The 22,184-nt window shown below is 37.7% G+C and overlaps 1 long non-coding RNA gene across 1 annotated transcript; it reads right to left on the reverse strand.

Annotated features, from left to right (window-relative positions):
• Positions 1–17,948: 17,948 nt before the first annotated feature.
• On the reverse strand, positions 17,949–21,019 carry LOC122050648. The gene is made up of 2 exons (XR_006131271.1): positions 20,420–21,019; positions 17,949–18,090 (listed from the first exon to the last, which is right to left on the reverse strand). It is a non-coding gene; the product is annotated as an uncharacterized LOC122050648 (long non-coding RNA).
• Positions 21,020–22,184: the final 1,165 nt, after the last annotated feature.

Below are 22,184 nucleotides of genomic sequence, written 5' to 3' on the forward strand. Positions count from 1 at the left end.
TAATTTTTGGAGGTCGTTTGGTATTTTTACTAACCGAAAGAAGTTTCGACAAAAAATGTCCAAGCCGAGATTCGAACCCGAGACCTCCGACTGAACCAAGCTTTAAGCTAGTTCGGCTAACCAAGTGTGCAAGCAGTCATTGCTGATTAAAAGAAGCATGAAATGTATTTAAGTAGTAGAAGTTGATAACAGGAAATAATAGGAAGAAAAAAGTTGTAGCCGAGATTTGAACCCACGAGCCAAACCTTAAGCAACACGCGGCTAACCAAGTATCCCAACGAAGGTTGCTAATTAAAAAGGGTAATGAAATTTATTTAAGTAATAGTTAATAGGAAACAGAAAATAAATGGAAATAAAAGGGGCGGCTGAGGAATCGAACCCTCAACCTATGATTTAGCAAAAGCACGGCTGACCAAGTGTTCCAGCAAGCAATGCTGAATAAAAGAAGGAACAAATTTATTGAAGCAGTAGTTAATAAATAGAAAATAAATAGGAGAAAAAGGGTTCGGCTGAGGAATCGGACCCGCAACCTCTAATTTAGCAAAAGCACAGCTGACCAAGTGTTCCAGCAAGTGATGCTGGTTAAAAGAAGGAACGAAATTTATTTAAGCAGTAATTAATAAATAAGAAATAAATAGGAGAAAAAGGGTTTAGCTGAGGAATCGAACCCGTGACCTCTAACCCGATCAAAGATTTGGCTAACCAAGAATCCAAGCAGCGGTTCTATTTAGAAGAAAAATAAAAAATTACTTAAGAAGTTAACAGAAATACTAGGTTATAAAAGGGATAAGTTAGGAGAGGGTTTTATTCCCGTGACCTAAACTATTCTCTCCTTCTCTTCTGCGTGTGACGGTGGAGCTCGGGCGGAAAAGAAAAGGGAGTTAGGGCATCGTCTCCAGCGGCCGGCCAAGGTCCTAGAAGCCCTTCTTGTTCGGTTGTAAGTCCAAGAAGCAAGGTAAGTGCATCTCACCTGCAGTAGGAGTAGTTTCGGACATTTGTTCTTCTTGAATTCGAAGCATGAGAAGCGCTTATATTGCAGATTTTAATTAAGCTTATAATGCAAATTTTAATTAAGTTTATAGTGCAGACTTTTGGTGGAATTTATAGTGCAGATTTTAATTAAGCATATAATGTAGATTTTAATTAAGCTTATAGTGCATATTTTTATGTAAGCTTGTAGTGCAGATTTTAATTAAGCTTGTAGTGCAGATTTTAATTAAGCTTATAGTGCAAATTTTTGGTGGAATTTATAGTGCAGATTTTAATTAAGCCTATAGTGCAGATTTTAATTAAGCTTATAGTGCAGATTTTTATGTAAGCTTATAGTGTAGATTTTAATTAAGCCTATTGTACAGATTTTAATTAAGCTTATAGTGCAGATTTTTATGTAAGCTTATAGTGCAGATTTTAATTAAGCTTGTAGTGCATATTTCTTAGAGCTTAAAATGTATATTTCTTTAGAGAATATTTCTTTAGAGCTTGTAGTACAGATTTCTTAAGAGCTTATGGTGCAGATTTCTTTAAAGTTTATAGTGCAGATTTTTGGTGGAACTTGTAGTGCATATTTTTGGTGGAATTTATAGTGCAGATTTTTGGTGGAACTTGTAGTATAAATTTTTGGTGGAATTTATAGTGCAGTTTTTAAAGAAAAAGATTATAGTGCAGTTTGGTTAAGTATTATAGTGCAGAATTTATGTTTGCATCGTATGCAGAAATAGTGTAGCATAGAATGTAGAATCTTGATTAGTATAGTATGCAGAATTTTGATTAGCATAGTATGCAAATTTTTGTTTATGCATTTCAAAGTTAGAATTTGTTTAAACATTTCAGTTTTTAAAGAAGCATTCCTTTAGTAGAGGTATTAACAAGTATAAGAAAGAAAAAGTCAAGGCCTTAAGTTGTAACGACCACCCTTCTTACTACTACTACTACTCTCTAAGGTGACCGTTACTTAACTATTAACTCTACTTAACCGGTGTGATTGTGTAACAACCCAATTTTCCCTATTTTGAGTTCCAAATGTCCATAAAGATATTTGGAAATGCTTTTAAAATATTCTAGAGATTTTTAGAGTATTTTTACGTAATTTTTGGAAGTCGTTTAGTATGTTTACAAAAAGAAAGAAATCTGTCAAAACCGAAGCTCGAACCCACGACCTCGGGTCGGACCGACCCAACCGGACACGGCCCAACCAACTGAGCTATGCTCGTTTTGTTAACCAAGTACGAAGCGAGATGTATATAAGTTGTAGTTAATAACAGAAATGCCCTAAGTATTATAAGATGGGTTATTTCCTTCTCCCGAACCCTAACCTCTCGATCCCTCTCCTCCTCTCTCGCGACAGCGGCGGCGCGATTCTTCCCCTCTCGCGGTGGAAACGAGGAAAGCCGGCTTAGGGCTTAACTCCGGCGATCGATGAGCTTCTTCCTCCGAGGGTTCGGCACACATCCGAGAGAACTCTCGGCAAGGTGAACGCACGGACGAGAAGGGACCGAGATCTTCAAGCTCCATCCGAACCCCTAAATTTCTCCTTCTCGGTTGTAAGTCCAAGCAATCAATGGGTAAGTACTACTCACCTGCGGTAGGAGTTGCTCCGGATTTCAGGTTTCGTTTCCTTGCTTCCGGATCTTTTTTGTGCCGAGTAGAAGAATATGCTAGGGTTTTCTTCCTTGCTTGTTGAGATTCCTTGTTCCAAATTATGCCATGAGATTCCTTGTTCCCAAATTTCTGCTGTGAGTTCGGTAGGTTTGTGAAAGTTGCTGCCAACTTCCGAATTTATCAGATTGGGTGTGGACAGGTTTCAGTTGGGAATTTCGTGTAGCACTTTGATTTAAATAGCTTGCGTAGCATGAAGTATGGTTATCCTTGCTATTAGGCAATGTACATGAGATGGTATAGATTTCCTCTTTAGCATGTAGTTTCGGATTGTGCTATTAAATTGGCATGAACAGCTCGGTTTTGAGTTGCTGTGCAGTTCGGGTCGTGCACGAGGAATGTGCTGTGCAGTTCGGTTTGGGTGTGTTTGATTGGTTTTGGAGATTTAGAAATCCTCACAATGAGGTGAAAGTTCTTCTTTTAAAGTAAGACCAAGGTCTTTAGTATAGATTTGGTTTCGGTTTTGTAATGCAGGTGATTTCCTGGACAGATTCGTAGCAGATGGAAAAAAAAATGGATTTTTCATTGGGTTTTATTCTAGTTTTCTACCATATATGCTAGTTCCTGGATTAGTTCGTGCAAGCATTAGTAGACAATCTAAGTTCTGCATTCTATGCCCTGTTTTTACAGCATGTTTAGAAGTATTAAAGTAGCATTCTTTGCCTAGTTTTACAGCATGTTTAGAAGCACTGAAGTAGCATTCTATGCCCTGTTTTTACAGCATGTTTAGAAGTATTAAAGTAGCATTCTTTGCCTAGTTTTACAGCATGTTTAGAAGTATTAAAGTAGCATTCTTTGCCTAGTTTTACAGCATGTTTAGAAGCACTGAAGTAGCATTCTATGCCCTGTTTTTACAGCATGTTTAGAAGTATTAAAGTAGCATTCTTTGCCTAGTTTTACAGCATGTTTAGAAGCACTGAAGTAGCATTCTATGCCCTGTTTTTACAGCATGTTTAGAAGTATTAAAGTAGCATTCTTTGCCTAGTTTTACAGCATGTGTAGAAGCACTGAAGTAGCATTCTATGCCCTGTTTTTACAGCATGTTTAGAAGTATTAAAGTAGCATTCTTTGCCTATTTTTACAGCATGTTTAGAAGCACTAAAGTAGCATTCTATGCCATGTTTTTATAGCATGATTAGTAAGTCCAGATGTGCTTTCTTTTTCTTTATTTTATAGCATGTTTAGAAAGTCCAGATTTGCTTTCCTTTGCTCTATTTTATAACAGGCTTAGGGAGTTCAGATTTGTTTTCCTTTGTGTTATTTTTATATAGCATGCTTGGTTGTTGTAATCCTATACTTGTTAGATATATATCTAAAGGATTCCAATAAGCTCTAATAAAGGATTATGAGAAGTATGAGTAAAGAAAAAGACCAAGGTCTAATTAAAAAGAGATAACAAGTAAATTAAAGTAAGAGGCTAGTACCCGACATCCAAGAGCTTGTCGTTAAACAAATCCAGGTGACCATTTCCGAGGTCTTGGCCCTGGTAGACCGAGGTCTGCTCTTTTAGGATTGGTGGCTCGCAACCCCAACCTATTAGGGAACGCGCATGAGTTGGTACTAGGCCTGGGCCCAAGAAAAGAAAACCAAAGAAAGAAAAGTAAAGAAAGAAAGAAAAGGAAGAAGAAAGTAAAAGTGAAATTAAAAGATTAATTTCAAAGAGGAAGGTATAAGTAAATGAAACAAGTATGACTTATGTTTAGAATCAGCAGAAGTTTAGTTTCTTCAATTCTAAGCATACAACATTAGTTTCATTATGTTTTTATCAGTTTAGTGAGCATGTTTGGTATTACTTCCAGTATTCAGTTTATTCCTGTATACCATGAGTACTTTGCTATGAGATGAGTACATGTATCTTTTCCTATAGCATTTCAGTTTTAGTATTGTTGCATTATTTTTTTATGCACTTCGAGTTTTGTGAGATAGATTAGTACTTACTAAGCGTTTTCGCTTATAGATCTTTTCTTTTTTCCTCCTACTGCAGATAAAGGAAAAGCTAAGATATGAAGGGAGGCGACAGGGTGGTGGTGATGATGGATGTGTGTGGTGACTGAACTATGGAGAGGTCCAGAGGGGACTAGCAAGACTTATTTATTTAGAGTTTATGTCTAGTTCATTTTCCTTATTTCTGTTATGAAATTATGAGTTATGATTGAGTTTGATGTGCATTGTAGCTTATTATGCTTCATTCTGGGAGATTGAGTTTAGTTCATGTTGCTAGATTAGTTTTTGATTATGATATGATTTATTACTGCGTGGTTGTGAGTAAATTGTGATCCAGCCGCATGTGGCTGTGGAGACTCTGCCGAAATTTTTCGGTAGGAATTTCTCTGAACCGTGATAAATCTAAGTGTCGCTAATAGTAGCACAAGTGACACTAGTAAGTAGAGTAGGAGTTAGGTAACGGTCGCCCTTAGAGAGTAGTAGTAAGGAGGGTGGGTTGTTACAGATTGAAACCACGAGGAATCCCTACCGAAAAATTTTGGCTGAGTCTCCCCTGTACTGGTGACCAAATTCATCAATACATGCAAATAATAACCATCAGCCACATACGGCTGGTATATATACTTCACAACCACGCAGTAATAACAATCTAAAACAAAGATGAACTCAAATGACATGAACTATAAAGTACAAACTCAAACGTTTACAGTCCACTAAAACATGGAAAACTTAGTAATAAAGAAAGAAAACTAAAAGAACTCTTTTCTAGTCCCAAGACTTCCATAGTCCTGGCATCACACACCATCCGCACCACCTTGTCGCCTTCCTTGCTAGATCTTTTCCTTTCCTTTATCTGGAATAAGAGGAAATGCAGTCTATAAGAAAAATTTGCTTAGTAAGCGCTATCACTCACAAAAACATGAATATGCATGTATACAGAATGAACTAGAAACTATATGCTCTAAAAGAAAGTAAAGCATAAATATATCTGCTCATGTCAAACTAATAGCAAAGAAAAGCTAAGGAACCTACTCATGTAATTCTAATAGCTAATCATGCTACACAAGGATAAAACTGCATGCTGGAAAATAAAGATAATCATGCTAAATAACTAAGCAAGAAACAAATAAAACTAATACTGCATGCTTCAAATTAAAAGAAGCTAAACTTACTGACTCTAAGCATAAATGAAGCTTGTTTCATTTGTTTCAAAACTTATACTTTATTATTTTAAAATAATAATCAACTTCTCTTGGGCCCGGCATTGTATCAATTTGCGCGCATCCTTAATATGAGTCGAGGTAGCTAATCCCGAAACTACTAAGGTACTTCTAGGCAATCTTGTGCCTAGGGGCGCCATCAGGAGCCCACCCAATGGACCTTGTGTCCGGTACATGCCATTAAAAAGTAAAATACTTATTTTCTTTTTAACTATAACTTCCTTATAATAAAATGCCTTGGCATTTCTTTGAGCACTTGATGTGTTGCTGATCCTAATACTTAAAATTTAGGGATTCTACCAAGACCTGGTCTTTTCTCTACTCATAACTTCTCATAATCCCCTAAAAGAGCTTACTAGAACATGTAAGTATATCTAACAAGTAGGGAATTGCAACTAAATGAGCATGCTATAAAAATAAAGCAAAGAAAAGCAAATCTGACTTCTTTAAGCATGCTACAATAAACATAAATCTAAGCAAAGCAAATCTGAACTCTCTAAGCATGCTACAATAAACATAAATCAAACTTTGCAGAACCAGATTAGTCATGCTGGAATTTAGGTAAGGTTGTCCGCTACATCTCCAGAACTCGGGTGTAGTGATAAATATGCAAGAGTTCGCGTTACAGGGTCAAACTGTAACGTCTCAGCAAGGACCGCTACATCTCCATGAGAACTTGGGTATAGTGTTTAATAGGCAAAAGCTCTCACACCATAGGTTAGATAAGAACAAATATGATAGAAAAACTAATAATCTAAGATTTGGAACATGGAATATAGGAACTCTCACTGGTAAATCAATAGGAGCTAAGTCTCAAGAATCACCTCTTTTAGAAAGACCACCACATGAGCCACAACCTTCCCTATCTAAATGTCAAACCATGCTCGATGATTTTCTTACTTTGGTAATTGGTAGAAGTCAAATTTCAATTCATTTTTCTACTGTTACTAATCAATTCTTTTTTGAGCATGATGGTGGCAGGACATACGTTGTACAAGAGTCACAAGGACATGATAGGGTTGAACCTTTGAAGGAGAGCTTATTTGTTGAAAAACTGAGAACCCTTGGTAAGAAGGTTCTAAAATATCTTACCCCTCCAAGAGCAAGATTTAGATGAATCTAATGAGGTGGTCGAGCTGATGACCTTAAACAAGCGCTTCTTGGGAAGCAACCCAAGTTCAATCTTGTTTTCATTTTACTTTTAGTTTCTTTTTATTTTGTTGATAATAAATCATACCCTCTACTTAATTCTTCTTGTCTATCTTATTTTTGTAGATTTTAAAGTTGTGGAGGATTGTGAGCATTGGATAGAGGAGTATCTTAAAAAAAGACATGAATGACAACCATTTGGAGATCATCACTTGGTAACTCCTCTAAACTTCATAAATCTCCTCCATATATCATTTTTAGTTTTCATTGGGACAATGAAAAGTTTAAGTCTGGGGGGGTGTCATGTACTGTTTAGTTTGGTTTTCAATTTTTAGTTTTTCATGTTGGTTCTTATTTTCATTGCTTGTTGCTTTATTTTGCTTGTTTTTGAAATAATCATGGCAATGGCAAAATTTTGAGAACATCAAATCTTCACTTATATGCTTTCTTGGATTCAAGTGAAATGTTAGCACGATTATTGTCTTGATTCATGATGTTCGAATGATGCTAGTAGTAAACTTTGTGTAGTTCTTTTTTCTATCTTGGGAAGCATTAATAAGCTAAGAATCTTATGGTGATGAGTTTTAGTTTTGGTTCAACCTTAAGGATTTTTATCTTCACTACACTTGTGCTTGATGCTTGAATAGTTAATGTTATTGAAATAGTCATGATTCATCTTGTTTGCTTAGTACTTGGTTTCCATGGTGATTTCTCAACTTTCATTTTGGTTACTGGATGAGGCTCAAATCATTAAAGCTCGTTTGGAAAAATCAAAATATCCCAACATGTGTGCTAAAAGTACATTTGTGAATAAGTTTTGCACAATGCAAACACTTATAAAAAAATAATAATAATAAGGGATATAAAAAATAGTTGTCATGAGTGGAATCTAGCAAGTCACCCCTTTGAGACCAAGTTAGGTTACTGGGGAAATGACTGCTTAGCTTCCCTTGAGATTGAGCACACCTTTGAGACCTTGGGTTAGTTGAGAAATATGAACCAAGTGAATGGTGAGTAAGTGTCTATCACTGGTTACTTGTCTTTCACTGGAAACACTAGGAATTCAAATTTGATGACGACTTGACTAGGATATGGATTGAAACTTGAAGGGTGTTGAGTTACTTTTACACTGTGCACAAGATTCTTATGCTTGAACCATACTTTACTTGTTTCCATGATCACGCTTGTTAATGAAACTTTTTGATAGAGTTAGGAAAGTGCACTAGGTTTTATGAATGTGTTGTAGAATATATGAATTTAGACTGCAGCATTTTGCTTGAGGACAAGCAAAGGTTTAAGTCTGGGGGTGTGATGTGCGTAGATTATATACTCTTTTATGCATGTTTTTACGCACATTTACATACTTTGAGCATGCTTGATCTATGCATTTTATACTTCCAGCTTTCCTTTTAGCATATTTACTCTTTTGGTTCGGAGATCTGCTTTTTGTGCATTTTCTGTACACAGGAGTCAAAATTGGTGAAGATTATGCGTCCTCGGGCAAGCTTGGAAGGAATTGAAGGGAGAGAGCATCAGGCCGTGTACCACACACGGCCGTGTAGTTTTAACAGGAAGGGAAGAGGACATGGCCGTATGAATCTCACACGGTCGTGTCTTGATTTGAAGAAATTAGAGCAGATACCTTACATGGCTGTGTAGATCTACACGACCGTGTGAGTTTTCCAGAGGCCAAGCAGGTGGTGGCCGTGTGCACCACACGGCCGTGTAGCATTTCCAGAGATCAGAAGGGTCCTGGCCGTGTGGAGTCACACGGTCGTGCAGCTTTGGCAGAGAAGGAACTGGACATGGCCGTGTGAATCTCACACGGCCGTGTCATGGGGCCGTGTGGCGCCCGATTTCCTCCTCTATTTAAACCCTCCTTCATAAATTGAAAGGGGATCTCTCCCCCTTTGAGAGAAGGCAAGATTTGGTGGTTTCCTCCCATTCTTGGGAGGATTTCTGGGTGATTCGAGGGGAGTTCTTGACGATTTCGACTCCGGAGCGATGATTGGATCCGAAGACGAGGCTTCTTCGTAGATAAGTTTTCTCTTTCCCCCTTTTCTTGGTTTCTTGGATTGGGGATTTAAGAAATGCTTGTAATCTTTATTTCTTCGGGTATTATTCCTCGATTCATGGAGTAGATCTTGTATTCTAGGATTAAGGGAGTATTTGTATGATGGATTGATGTAATCTCTTATGGATTTGTCATTTTCTTGTTTCAATGACATTGTCTTGCTTGTATCAATTAGATCTTGAATGATTAATGGTGATTTGTGCTTAATTCTCATTCTTGATGGATTGTTTGGATTTCTTGTGGACTTTGTAAAGATAAACTCTCACTCGATCATCCGAGGGATCCACGTGACAGGTGCAAGCCCGTGTAAGGACGTTTGAGAGATAATCTTGAAGAGGAAATAGGAATATTCAAGAGAGTAGGATGGATCTTGTGATTAGTTTCTTGTATCTTGATAGATTAATAAGTTGTGGGCTTCTATGTTGATATCCGAGGAAGGCATAGTAATAGGTGCGCTTCTGTGTAAGGACAACGTAGGTTCACGTCTAATTAATCATATTTAGATACATTTCTCAGTCCTTAGCCGGTTATCTATTGCAAGAGAGAACTGGCAACTTTCTACAAGTGTTTGGCAATTGAGGGATAAGAATTGGTGAACCATTTACATTCAAGAAATCTTACAAAGAAACCGAAACTCCTAGAATCTCCCTTTATCATAACCCAAAACACTAAACTCTTGTTTATTGATCTTTGATATTAGATTTGTTTACCTTCACTTTGCATTTGAAACAATTGGATAGTTGTTTAGCTAATTCGCATTGAGACATTTCTAGTGCTTATTCCAGTCCCTGTGGATACGATAATCTTTTATATTACTTGCGACATTTCCGTACACTTGCGGAGGGTAACACAGACCAGTTGGTTGGCTGAGTTTGGTTAAGATTTGATTCGGGTCCGAGGTCTTGGGTTTAAAACCCGGCTTCAACACTTTTTTTTTTTAAACTTCTTCCTCTTGGTAAAAATACCAAACGAACTCCAAAACTTGCATAAAAATACTCTAAAAATTTCTAAAAATCTCTAGAATTTTTCTAAAGCATTTATAGATTTTAATAAGGTCTTTTAGGACTCCAAATCATGAAATTTGGGGTGTTACATAGTAGATATGATGATTAGGAGAAAAATTAGTATTTTGTATGTACAAGAGACAAAATGGATAGGCGAGAAGGCAAAGATGATAGAGAACTCGGGTTTTAAGTTATGGTACACTGGAAATAGTAAAGCAAGAAATAGAGTGGGTATCATTGTAGATAATTTGTTAAAGGATGAAGTTGTAGGAGTAGTTAGAAAAGGGGATAGAATTATAGCCCTTAAGATAATAGTAGCGAAAGAAACTATGAACATAATTAGCGTATATGCACCACAAGTAGGATTAGATGAAGCTACCAAATTAAGGTTTTGGAAGGACTTAGATGAAATATTACAAAATATTCCACCAAATGAAATGATTTTAATAGGAGGTGATCTAAATGGGCATGTTGAAGTGAAAAATGAGGAATATAAGAGAGTACATGGGAGTTATAGGTTTGGAACGAGGAATGAGGAAGGAAAAACTATATTAAATTTTGTAATAGCATATGACCTTATATTAGCTAATACATTTTTTAAGAAAAGAGAAGAACACTTAGTCACATTCAAAAGTGGGAATAATAAATCGCAAATTGACTTTCTTATGGTTAGGAAAAAGGATAGAAAGATTTGTAAAGATTGCAAAGTCATCCCTGGAGAAAGCTTAACTACTCAACATAGGGTAGTAGTGTTGGATATACGCCTCAAACACAGTATCAATAGAAAGAAAATATATACAATTCCTAGAATTAAGTGGTGGAAGTTAAAGGATGGGAAACAAAATATATTTAAGGAGAAGGTAGAAGTACAAGCATTAGGTGAAATATACAATGACTCTAATACAACATGGGATAAGATGGTATCAAAGTTGAAAATAGTAGCTAAGAGTGTACTCGGTGAGTCAAAGGGACATGCACCACTAAGTAAAGAATCTTGGTGGTGGAATGAGAAAGTACAAGAGAAAGTGAAGGAAAAACGAATAGCTTATAAGGAATTATATATTTGTAAGAATGAGAAAAACTTAAAAAAATATACAATAGCCAAGAAAGAAGTTAAGAAAGTAGTGAGTGAAGCAAAAAATAAAACTTTTGAACGGTTATATCGAAAATTGGATACAAAAGAAGGGGAAAGAGACATTTATAGAATAGCTAAAGTAAGAGAAAGGAAAGCAAGAGATCTTAGCCAAATAAAATATATTAAAGATGAATGCAATAGGGTATTAGTAAATGATGGAGAAATAAAAGAGCGGTGGAAGAGGTATTTTCATCAACTTTTTAATGAAGGTTTAGGTGACCAACTTAACTTAGGTAATTTAATTAGGTCAAATGAGCATAGAAATTTTAATTTTTATCGTAGAATTCAAACTTTAGAAGTAAAACAAACTTTAAATGAGATGCACAATGGAAAAGTCGTTGGACCAGATGATATTCCGATAGAGGTATGGAAGTGCTTAGGGAAACAAGGTATTGAATGGCTTACAAAATTATTTAACATGATATTGAAAACAAAAAGAATGCCTGATCAATGGAGGATAAGTACTCTAGTTCCCTTATATAAGAATAAGGGAGACATACAAAATTGTGCAAACTATAGGGGTATTAAACTGATGAGTCATACTATGAAACTTTGGGAAAAAGTAATAGAAAAAATATTAAGGAAGGAGACCACAGTGACAGAAAATCAATTTGGGTTCATGCCAGGAAGGTCGACAATAGAAGCTATACATCTCCTTAGACAATTAATTGAAAAATATCGGGAGCAAAAGCAAGATCTACACATGGTATTCATTGACTTAGAAAAAGCTTATGATAGAGTCCCAAGAGAAATTATATGGAGAATTTTAGAAAAGAGAGGTGTTAGCGTAACATATATTGATCTCATTAAAGATATGTATGAGGATGTAACGACCAGAGTAAAGACTTCAGGCGGAGTAATTGAAGCATTTCCAATAAAGATAGGGTTACATCAAGGATCAGCCCTAAGTCCCTATCTTTTTACACTAATTATGGACGAACTCACTGCGCACATTCAAGACACAGTACCGTGGTGCATGTTGTTTGCAGATGATATTATTTTGGTGGATGAGACACGTGAAGGAGTAAATGCTAAGCTAGAATTTTGGAGGGAAACACTAGAAGGGAAAGGTTTTAAGCTTAGTAGATTAAAGACAGAATATATGGAATTTAAGTTTAGCAATATTAGAAGTAATGAAACAATTGTTAAGATAGGAGAGGACGAGTTGCTCGGAACTGAGAGATTTAAATATTTAGGATCATATTTACAAAATGATGGAGGGATTGAGAGAGACGTCTTACATAGAATACAAGCAGGATGGGTGAAATGGAGGGGAGCGTCGGGTGTTTTATGTGATCGTAAGGTACCTCTTAAACTTAAAGGTAAGTTCTATAAAATCGTTGTTAGACCTGCTATGTTATATGGAGATGAATGTTGGGCTATGACTCGAGCACATGAGCATAAGATGAGAGTTGCAGAGATGAGGATGTTAAGGTGGATGTGTGGACATACGAAGATGGACAAAATAAGGAATGAGAGAATTAGAGAGAAAGTCGGAGTTGCATCTATTGAGGACAAACTCCGAGAGACACGTTTAAGATGGTACGGACATGTACTTAGACGACCAATAAATGCTCCAGTTAGGCGATGTGAAACTATGATAAACATGCATATCAAACGAGGAAGAGGAAGACCAAAAAAGACTTGGTTAGCAACAATAAAATAAGATAAAATTTATTTAAATATAGATGATGATATAATATGAGATAGAGCTCAATGGCGTAAAAGGATTCAGACAGCCGACCCCACCTAGTGGGAAAAGGCTTGGTTGTTGTTGTGTTGTTGTTGTTGTCCGAAAAAAATAGCAAGGAGAGTCTAAGCCACAAATGCTAATATGGAAGGTCTGTCCCTGCTCCTGGATTAGCAAAGAAAACTAAAAACTGAAATACTAACTACACAACGGAGATCAAAGATAATCAATTCAAAAGACTAACCCTTTTTAGCTATTTCTTCTTATTAAGGATACAGCATGAAGAAAATAACTGAGTTGCTTAACCACATGTCATTCTAAACAATTCATTCATTTTTCCTAACCTAACCACAATAGACTACTAACACTACCATTCGTTCACAATTATACTGTACTTTATTAAGCTACTGGATCTAAAATTAAGGCTTCATTTATCAAATCATACTAACCATTCTTAGGTGATTGAGACGTTATTATTATGGACTTTAACACGTGGTTAGGTCAAGTTCAATTATTCCATTGAACAAGTAGTGGTAGGACATGTTCTCCCTCAAGATTATATTTGATATAATACCATTAATATTGTTATCAAACCAACCCAAAACTGAAAAAACTTGTAAAGGAAACATGAGCATTCTGATCTCAGTATCACCATCTCATCAACATCTTTTAACTCTGATTAAGGCTTTCAACATTTGGTATGCAACAAATTAACCAGATCATCATCATCAATGATATTAAACCATGCTTATCATAGCTATTTGGACTCAGCTATATAGGTTTTATCCCTCCATTAAGCCCATTGAGTCGTATGAGACTATATTGCTAGTAATATTCACATCAACCGAATTTAATCCCTTTTGGCAACAATTTATCTAGATAGGAATCAGGATTCATCAACACAGAAATAAACCAAACTACATGCTCCGAATTTATTTAAAACCTCTTCTCATCTCCCTGATGAACTCCACGGCAGAAAAAAAAAAAAAAGAATTGCTACTAGAAAACTCATGCAAAGCTTCAGGAACAAGGAGAGGAACAAGGAATAAACCTCGGAGCTATCCTACTGCAGGTGAGTAGCAACATACCTTCGCGTTCTTGAACTCACAGCCGTGAAGAAGGGTTTCTAGGTTCTCGGAGGCTCGCAATCTCGGTACCTTCCTCACCTCTATGTGCTCTCCTCGACGAGAGGATCACGTATTGGTGGAGAAATTCCGGAGTTAATCACTCGCCGGCCACCGGAAGTGAACCCTAGCCTCTTCCCTATTTTTCGCCCGAGTGGAAATCGCCGTTGGGAGAGGAAGGTAGGAACGGTTTAGGTCTCGGGAAAAAAATTAAGCCTCTTTTGTAACTAGGGTTTTTATTATCAACTATAGCTTATATATTTGTCGCTGCCTATCTAATTAGCACCGATCGCTAGCCTAGTTGGTCAGCCGGCTTTTAACCGAATCAAAGGTTTGGGCTTCGATTCCTCCGCCGCGTCCCCTTTTTCCAATTTATTTTAAATGTTCCAACTATAGCTTAAATACTATTTGGTTCGGGCATTATTATGAAATCCGCGACTGGTATGTTGGTTAAGCGAATCTCTGTTTAACCCGAGGTTCACGGTTCAAATCTCGATTTGAATATTTTTCTGTCGAAACTTCCTTCTGACAGATTCCTTCATTTAGTAAAAATATCAAATGACTTCCAAAAATTATATAAAAATACTCTAAAAATTCTTTAAAATTTCTAGAATATTTTAAAAGAATTTTCAAATATTTTTAAGGATATTTAGAACTTGAAATAGGGAAAATTGGGTCATTACATAAGTATATCCCAAAGTCAAGACTTTAGGGATTTTGGCACACAAGGTGCTTGTTAAAATGCCAAGGCATTTAAAGAAGAAGTAATTAAGATAAATTAGCTTATGAATCAGTATTTTACTTTTATCAGTGGCACTGTGCTGGGCTCTCAATTGTCCTTGGGTTGGGCTCCCATAGTCGTCCCTAGGTTTAGATAACCTAGTATGCTGGACTCTCAGTTGTCATTGGGTTGGGCTCCCATAGTTGTCCCTAGGTTCAGATAACCTAGTAAACCCTACTAGATTCGGGACTAGCTACCTCGGGACTAGTTAGGGATGCGCGCATAGCAAGTACAATTGTCGGGCCCATCAGCAGTTTGATTATTATTTTTATATATTATGAAAATAGTTTTCAAAACTTCACAAATCAATTTTAGATTTATTTTATTCACATGCATATTCGAGTTTTGTGAGTTAGATAGCGCTTACTAAGTAATTTTACTTATAGTTGCATTTCCTCTTACTGCAGATAAAGGAAATGAAAAGTTATAGCAAAGGAAGGCGACAAGGAGGTGCGGATGGATGTGTGATGTCGGGACTATAGAAGTCTTGGGATTTAGCATAAGAATTTATTAACAAAGAGTTGAGTAGAATGTATTAGATGAGTCATTTAGTCTTCCGCTGCTAGTTAATTGTATGTTTTGAGTTCTCCGAGAGTTTTAGGAATTACTTTCAACATGTGTGCAATGTTAGTTAAGATAAGTTAGTAGTCCAGTAGCGCTCCTCCCTCACAATCCAGTAGTGAGGAGGGTGGGGTGTTACAAGTTAGTATCAGAGTAGTTCCTATTCTCCAGCATCACACATCAACACCAACCTTGCCGTCTTCAAGTAAGAAAGTATTTAATTTTTTTTTTTAGTATGCTTTCTTTATTCTTTACAGTAAAGAGAAATCCTTTGAAGTATTAGATTATATGTATAGAATAGGGAGATGTTTAGAAGTGCTTATAAAGTTAAGAATTCTGCTTAGTTACTTTCTACATAACTAGATGTCAAGAAGAGGACATCCTCGTACCGCTTGTACTAAGGACCGAGTACAAGAGAACAAAATGGACAGAGAAGTTATGGGTGATAGTGGATAGGAAAGTTAAGAGACTAAGAAACAAAAAAGTACCACTAGTGAAGGTCATCTGGCAGAACCAGAAGCACGAGGAAGTTACTTGGGAGTGTGAGGACAGTATGAGACGGAAATATCCGGAATTATTTTAAGTTCGAGGATGAACTTTTTATAAGATATGGGGAATTGTAACTACCCAAAATTCCTCATTACGAGTCCTAATAGTGGTTAAAAATATTTAGAAATACTTTAGAAATATTCTAGAGATTTTTAAAAAATTTTAGAGTATTTTTATGAAATTTTTGGAGGTCGTTTGGTATTTTTACTAAATGAAAGAAGTTTTTTACTAAACGAAAGAAGTTTCGACAAAAAAATGTCCAAGCCGAGATTCAAACCCGAGACCTCCGGCTAAACCAAGCTTTAAGCGAGTTCGGCTGACCAAGTGTGCAAGCAGTCGTTGCTGATTAAAAGAAGCATGATATGTATTTAAGTAGTAGAAGTTGATAACAGGAAATAATAGGAAGAAAAAGGTTGCAGCAGAGATTTGAACCCACGAGCCAAATCTTAAGTAACGCGCGGCTAACCAAGTATCCCAGCGAAGGTTGCTGATTAAAAAGGGTAATGAAATTTATTTAAGTAATAGTTAATAGGAAACGAAAAATAAATGGGAATAAAAGGGGCGGCTGAGGAATTGAACCCTCAACCTATGATTTAGCAAAAGCACGGCTGACCATGTGTTCCAGCGAGCAATGCTGAATAAAAGAAGGAACAAATTTATTGAAGCAGTAGTTAATAAATAGGAAATAAATAGGAGAAAAAGGGTTCGGCTGAGGAATCAAACCCGCAACCTCTGATTTAGCAAAAGCACAGCTGACCAAGTGTTCCAGTGAGCGATACTGATTAAAAGAAGGAACGAAATTTATTTAAGCAATAATTAATAAATAAGAAATAAATAGGAGAAAAAAGGTTTGGTTGAGGAATCGAACCCGTGACCTCTGACCCGGTCAAAGATTTGGCTAACCAAGAATCCAAGCAGCGGTTCTGTTTAGAAAAAAAATAAAAATTTATTTAAGGAGTTAACAGAAATACTAGGTTATAAAAGGGATAAGTTAGGAGAGGGTTTTATTCCCGTGACATAAACCATTCTCTCCTTCTCTTCTGCGTGCGACGGCGGAGCTCGGGCAGAAAAGAAAAGTGAGTTAGGGCATCGTCTCTGGCGGCCGGCCAAGGTCCTAGAAGCCCTTCTTGTTCGGTTGTGAGTCCAAGAAGCAAGGTAAGTGCTTCTCACCTGCAGTAGAAGTAGTTTCGGACCTTTGTTCTTCTTGAATTCGAAGCATGAGAAGCGCTTATATTGCAGATTTTAATTAACCTTATAGTGCAGAATTTAATTAAGTTTATAGTGCAGATTTTTGGTGGAATTTATAGTGCAAATTTTAATTAAGCCTATAGTGCATATTTTAATTAAGCTTATAGTGCAGATTTTTATGTAAGCTTATAGTGCAGATTTTAATTAAACTTGTAGTGTAGATTTTAATTAAGCTTGTAGTGCATATTTTAATTAAGCTTATAGTGCAAATTTTTGGTAGAATTTATAGTGCAGATTTTAATTAAGCCTATAGTGCAGATTTTAATTAAGCTTATAGTGCAGATTTTTATGTAAGCTTATAGTGCAGATTTTAATTTAGCCTATAGTGCAGATTTTAATTAAGCTTATAGTGCAGATTTTTATGTAAGCTTATAGTGTAGATTTTAATTAAGCTTGTAGTGCAGATTTCTTAGAGCTTAAAATAGAGATTTCTTTAGAGCATATTTCTTCGGAGGAGTCCCTATCCGAAGAAATTTCGGCAGCATCTCCTTGTACGACGGACAATCTGAAACTTTACTACATCACCATATACCTCAGCCACATGCGGCTGGAATAATAACAATAATAATAAGCAAACAAGCACACAGACACCCACGCAGTTATATCAATTTCAGCCTCTGGCTGACACAACCACGCAGTTAAATAGTAATGATAAGAAGACTCAAAATCAACCCTACTCAACTACACCCATAAAGCTCAAAACCGATGTCCTACTCCACTACACTCATAAAACACAAATCACAACGAACTTACCTCTTCTGCCCTCTAGGCAGGCATGTAGTAAAAACAAATCCAAATAAAAGTCATCCACAAGTAAAACAAAACCATACAAGATCCAAAGTATCCAAAATGGAACAAGTCCAAACGTAGTCTAGAAAAGAACACCAAAAGACAAATAACCATCCTCGTGGACTACAAGGGACTAGCGACTGGAACTCTCTCCTAACAGCATCAACCTGAAATAGCAACGGAGGAGGGTGTGAGTCCAACACTCAGTAGGTACAACTGATATACATAGTAAGGAAATAACAACTAACAATAATCATGCGTACAGTCTCCTGACGTAATGAAGGTGAATGCAAACTGAAATAACCAGGAGAATACTGTACTAACCAGGACCTGGTACAAGGATAAATAGTCCGAGAGTATAGAAATCCTGTATGCATGTCAAGCATGGGCATCCAACCAATATGCAGTAAATAAATGCAGCAAACACAATCACAAGAAATAAATGCATCAATGTGTATGATGCCAATGCAGTCATGGTTACCCTTGACGCCAGTCAGCCATCTCACACTCAATAGTGGGACCGAGTGGGTAGGGCTGTGACAACCGTGCACTCTGACGTCACTACTCCTGATGAGTGACCGAGTGGACGGGATGCTGTCGGAGTACACACATACTCCTATCCCAAATCATAAATGGGGGAGTGCAATGCCATACACGATGACGGGAGGGATCTCAACGTGCTACCACGCTGAAATCACACTACCCATGGCGGACCAACAGGCGAGCAAGCCGACGCGGCGTGTACATATGCGTCGCTACCCACGAAGGCCACGGCAGAGCCGAATGATGATGGGCGGCGTGTGCTCGACAATAATGGAGCAATCTATCACATAGCATGCAATCATGCGAATGGTGCATGACACTGAGCATAGTAATATACTGAACCAATCTATATACATATATGATGTGCACCATAGTCAATAAATCATATCAAGGGTACACAGATCATATAAGGTATCACACCTAGGTCCTGAACATGGTGAAGCATGGTTATATCACTACCCCTAAGCATGTATAATCAGGTAAATAATAACATGAGATGCAAAACAAGCAATCAACCAAACATGTAACAGGTATCAGGTAGTGACTAACCGAAGTAAATAAGAAACATAATTATTGCTATTTGTTAAATTCACTACTATGCATATCAAAGACATAAAGTCAAAAGTACCCGCCTCCAATAGAAAAAGTCCAAATCTGGTAATCGAGATACTCGTCTCGCGTCAAAGTCCTGTGGTAAATCGTACAGTTTAGCTAATTTAATTATAAACAAATAGCTAAATAAATTCCTAATCCACCGACCATCTAGAGTTAGTTTCTTTAACCCTAACTATTCATAATCCAATCATACCTACTTCAACACATAAATCTAATCAATCTACACATGATTCATTATCTAACTACAACATGTAGCCAAATTCCTACAACATACCTCAAACTCACAGCCGCTGCGGAAACAAAGTGCTGCTAGATGGAATTCTGTCGAAACCAAGAAAACCATAGCAAGTCCTCCTTATTTCCCCTTACCTCCTCTTCTTCAATAGCTATCAGTGATCCAAATCAGATGGAGCTAGCAGTGTAACCTTTCTATAGGAAATCCTTCACCAAACGACACCAAATGATAACAAGCAAGAGGATCACTGATCAGATCAAAAATAGAGACCAAGAACTCAAATCCACAACTCGATAAATCACCTACCTTAAGGACCACTGTTAGGGCACGGCTGTGTCGTCGCACGACTGATCGGAGCCGTCGGAAAAGAGAGCAAGGACACAGTGGCGGTCGGCTAGGGCTGAGGAGGAGTGGCACTAGGCAGTGGCTCGGCTTCACAGAGAAGAGGAATTAGCAGGAGATAAGCCGGCGGCGACTGTGAACCCAAAATCTAGGGCACGACACAGTAAGGGGCGGCCGGCGATCGGCTGGCGTCAGAACGGCGGTGGCACGCGTGAAGAGATCGGAGAGGCTAGGGCTCGTCGTTACTCTCGTCTGCCGACGTCGGCCGTGGCGATCGGCGTCGGCGTCGGCGTTGGTCGATGCTGATCACCCGGCGCAAGAGGGGAGAGAAAGGCAGTGGTGCGAGAGGGCAAGGGAAGGGAGATCAGCAATAGCGAGGAAGAAGAAACAAAGGAACTGGGCTCGGCTTAACACGCGAGGCAGGGAACCGCCGCGACGCCAATTAGGGCACGCGCGGAGAAGGTGGCTCGGTGTAAAGAGAAGGTGTCGAGCACTGCGGGGGGGGGGGGGACGGAAGAAGAGAATAAAAGGAAAAAAATAAAAGGAAAAGTGAAAAAAAAAAATGCAACTTTTCCTCGCTAAAACAAGGTAGCCAAAATAGGCTTTTCCGGGCCCCGTTTTTATCCCAGTTAACTCGTCCATACGAGCTCCGAAAAATTCCTGAAAAATTTCCGTATTATTATTCTCTATTTTTCGGTATTTTACAGGATTAATCACTAATAAATCTGATCAACATTAGGTTGTACCTAATCCAACTGTACCTAGCTCTTCCGGCGACGCCTCATAGCGATCGACAAGTCCACTGTGTTGAGATTCAGGCGATGCTTGATCTAACTGGCGACAGAGACCACAACCACCCATGGTGAAGATCTAGCTTCATCAAATCGCATCCGGCCGTGGTGGAAATCAAAACCAATGCTCGGGAAGGTGTAGCCTACGGCCAGCCAGCACATCTATCGGCCTATGGTCAGGAACATCGCTAAGGGAGAACTGGCCAATGGCGATGGATCGAGGACAGTGGCACGAACCCATCGTCACTAAGGTTTGAATCTTTTCTCTCGGCCAAGATCAAGATGTGCAGAGGTGACGACTCAGATCAAGAGGAAGGGGTAACAGGGAAAATCGATCAGGCGCTGCAGCAAGATCGGGAGGCAGAGGCGGAGGATCGGTTGGAGAGGGGCCTCGATCGACGATTCGATAGGAACAACATCTACTGGATGAGCTCCGTCGATGGAGGAGAAGAGAAGCTCAACCGATGGTGGGTCAAACGACGCTGGTGCGATCGGCTTCCTGCCGATGTCGGCGTCAGCGTCGAGGAAAGATAGCAAAGGAGAGGGGAAAAGAAAGTTTCGACATTTAAGGTTAGGGCACGGGAAGGTTTAAGAAAATGAAAAGAAAAATATTTAAGGAAATAAAATATTTTCTCGTTTAAATTGGGTAGCTTAAACAGGCTTTCCTCTGGCTCAATAATTTATCCCCTCAACTTACGTCATACGAGCTCCGAAAAATTCTCAGAAAATTTCTAAAAATTCCTAGAAAATCAAATAAGATTATTTTCCAAATAACACATATTATTTAATTGCCGGATTTTACATGGCGCGAATGAGGGCGCCTTCAAGGAGGTTGAAGGTGTCGTTAGTGGGCTTTATAAGGGATCCTCGACCAACAACTTCATCAATCAATTCCCAAGTGATCATTCTTCTGTGTACTGCTCAAGAGATGTTCCAGAAATGCTGTTGCAACACCCCGATGGCCCGGAGCTTCAATTTCAGTATTTTTGTTGACGGTATAGCTTTATTGTTATTGTTTTGTAATACATATTTGTAACTTTGTGATCTTATAGTGAATTGCCCAAAATTAATGCTCAACGAGCATGAGCCTTGGAGTAGGAGACACCCAAGGCTCCAAACTAAGTAAAATCACTAAGGTCTTTTTGTGATTGTTTACATATTCTATTGTGTTTAACTCGTTGATTTTTTTTATTCAATGATAAGTAAATGCCTATTCACCCCCACTAGCGATCATCAATTCAACATATATATAACATTTTCTTTAACATATACATTATTTTTATAATATGTATACAATTTAAATAAATAAAAATACATGTAGTATCAAATTTTATTTCACCAATCAAGATGGATAATATAAGTTATTCTCCATCTTAACACTATGATTAACAATAACAATGACAAACTTGGTGTCCATTTCGTACTTTACATTCCCCTCCTCTACATGAATTTGAACACCAAGTGTTACACACACTAGTATCACTAGCACCTCTACAACTTGTTTGTTGTCTATCACCCCACTTTTTATATTCCGAACAACAATTGGTAGCATCAGTGTGATCTATAATTTTAACTAAAAAATAATAGTCAACATTAGGATATATGAACAATATGTAACAAATAAATTCAAAAAAGTTTGCATGGAATATTTAAATGGTGTTTACTTACTTGCAAAGCATATAGTTGTAAACAATAAAAATACACAAAGAATTGAAACTCGAGACATTAGTAGTAC

Source organism: Zingiber officinale, chromosome 1B (assembly GCF_018446385.1).
Source record: "Zingiber officinale cultivar Zhangliang chromosome 1B, Zo_v1.1, whole genome shotgun sequence".
Lineage (NCBI taxonomy): Eukaryota > Viridiplantae > Streptophyta > Magnoliopsida > Zingiberales > Zingiberaceae > Zingiber > Zingiber officinale.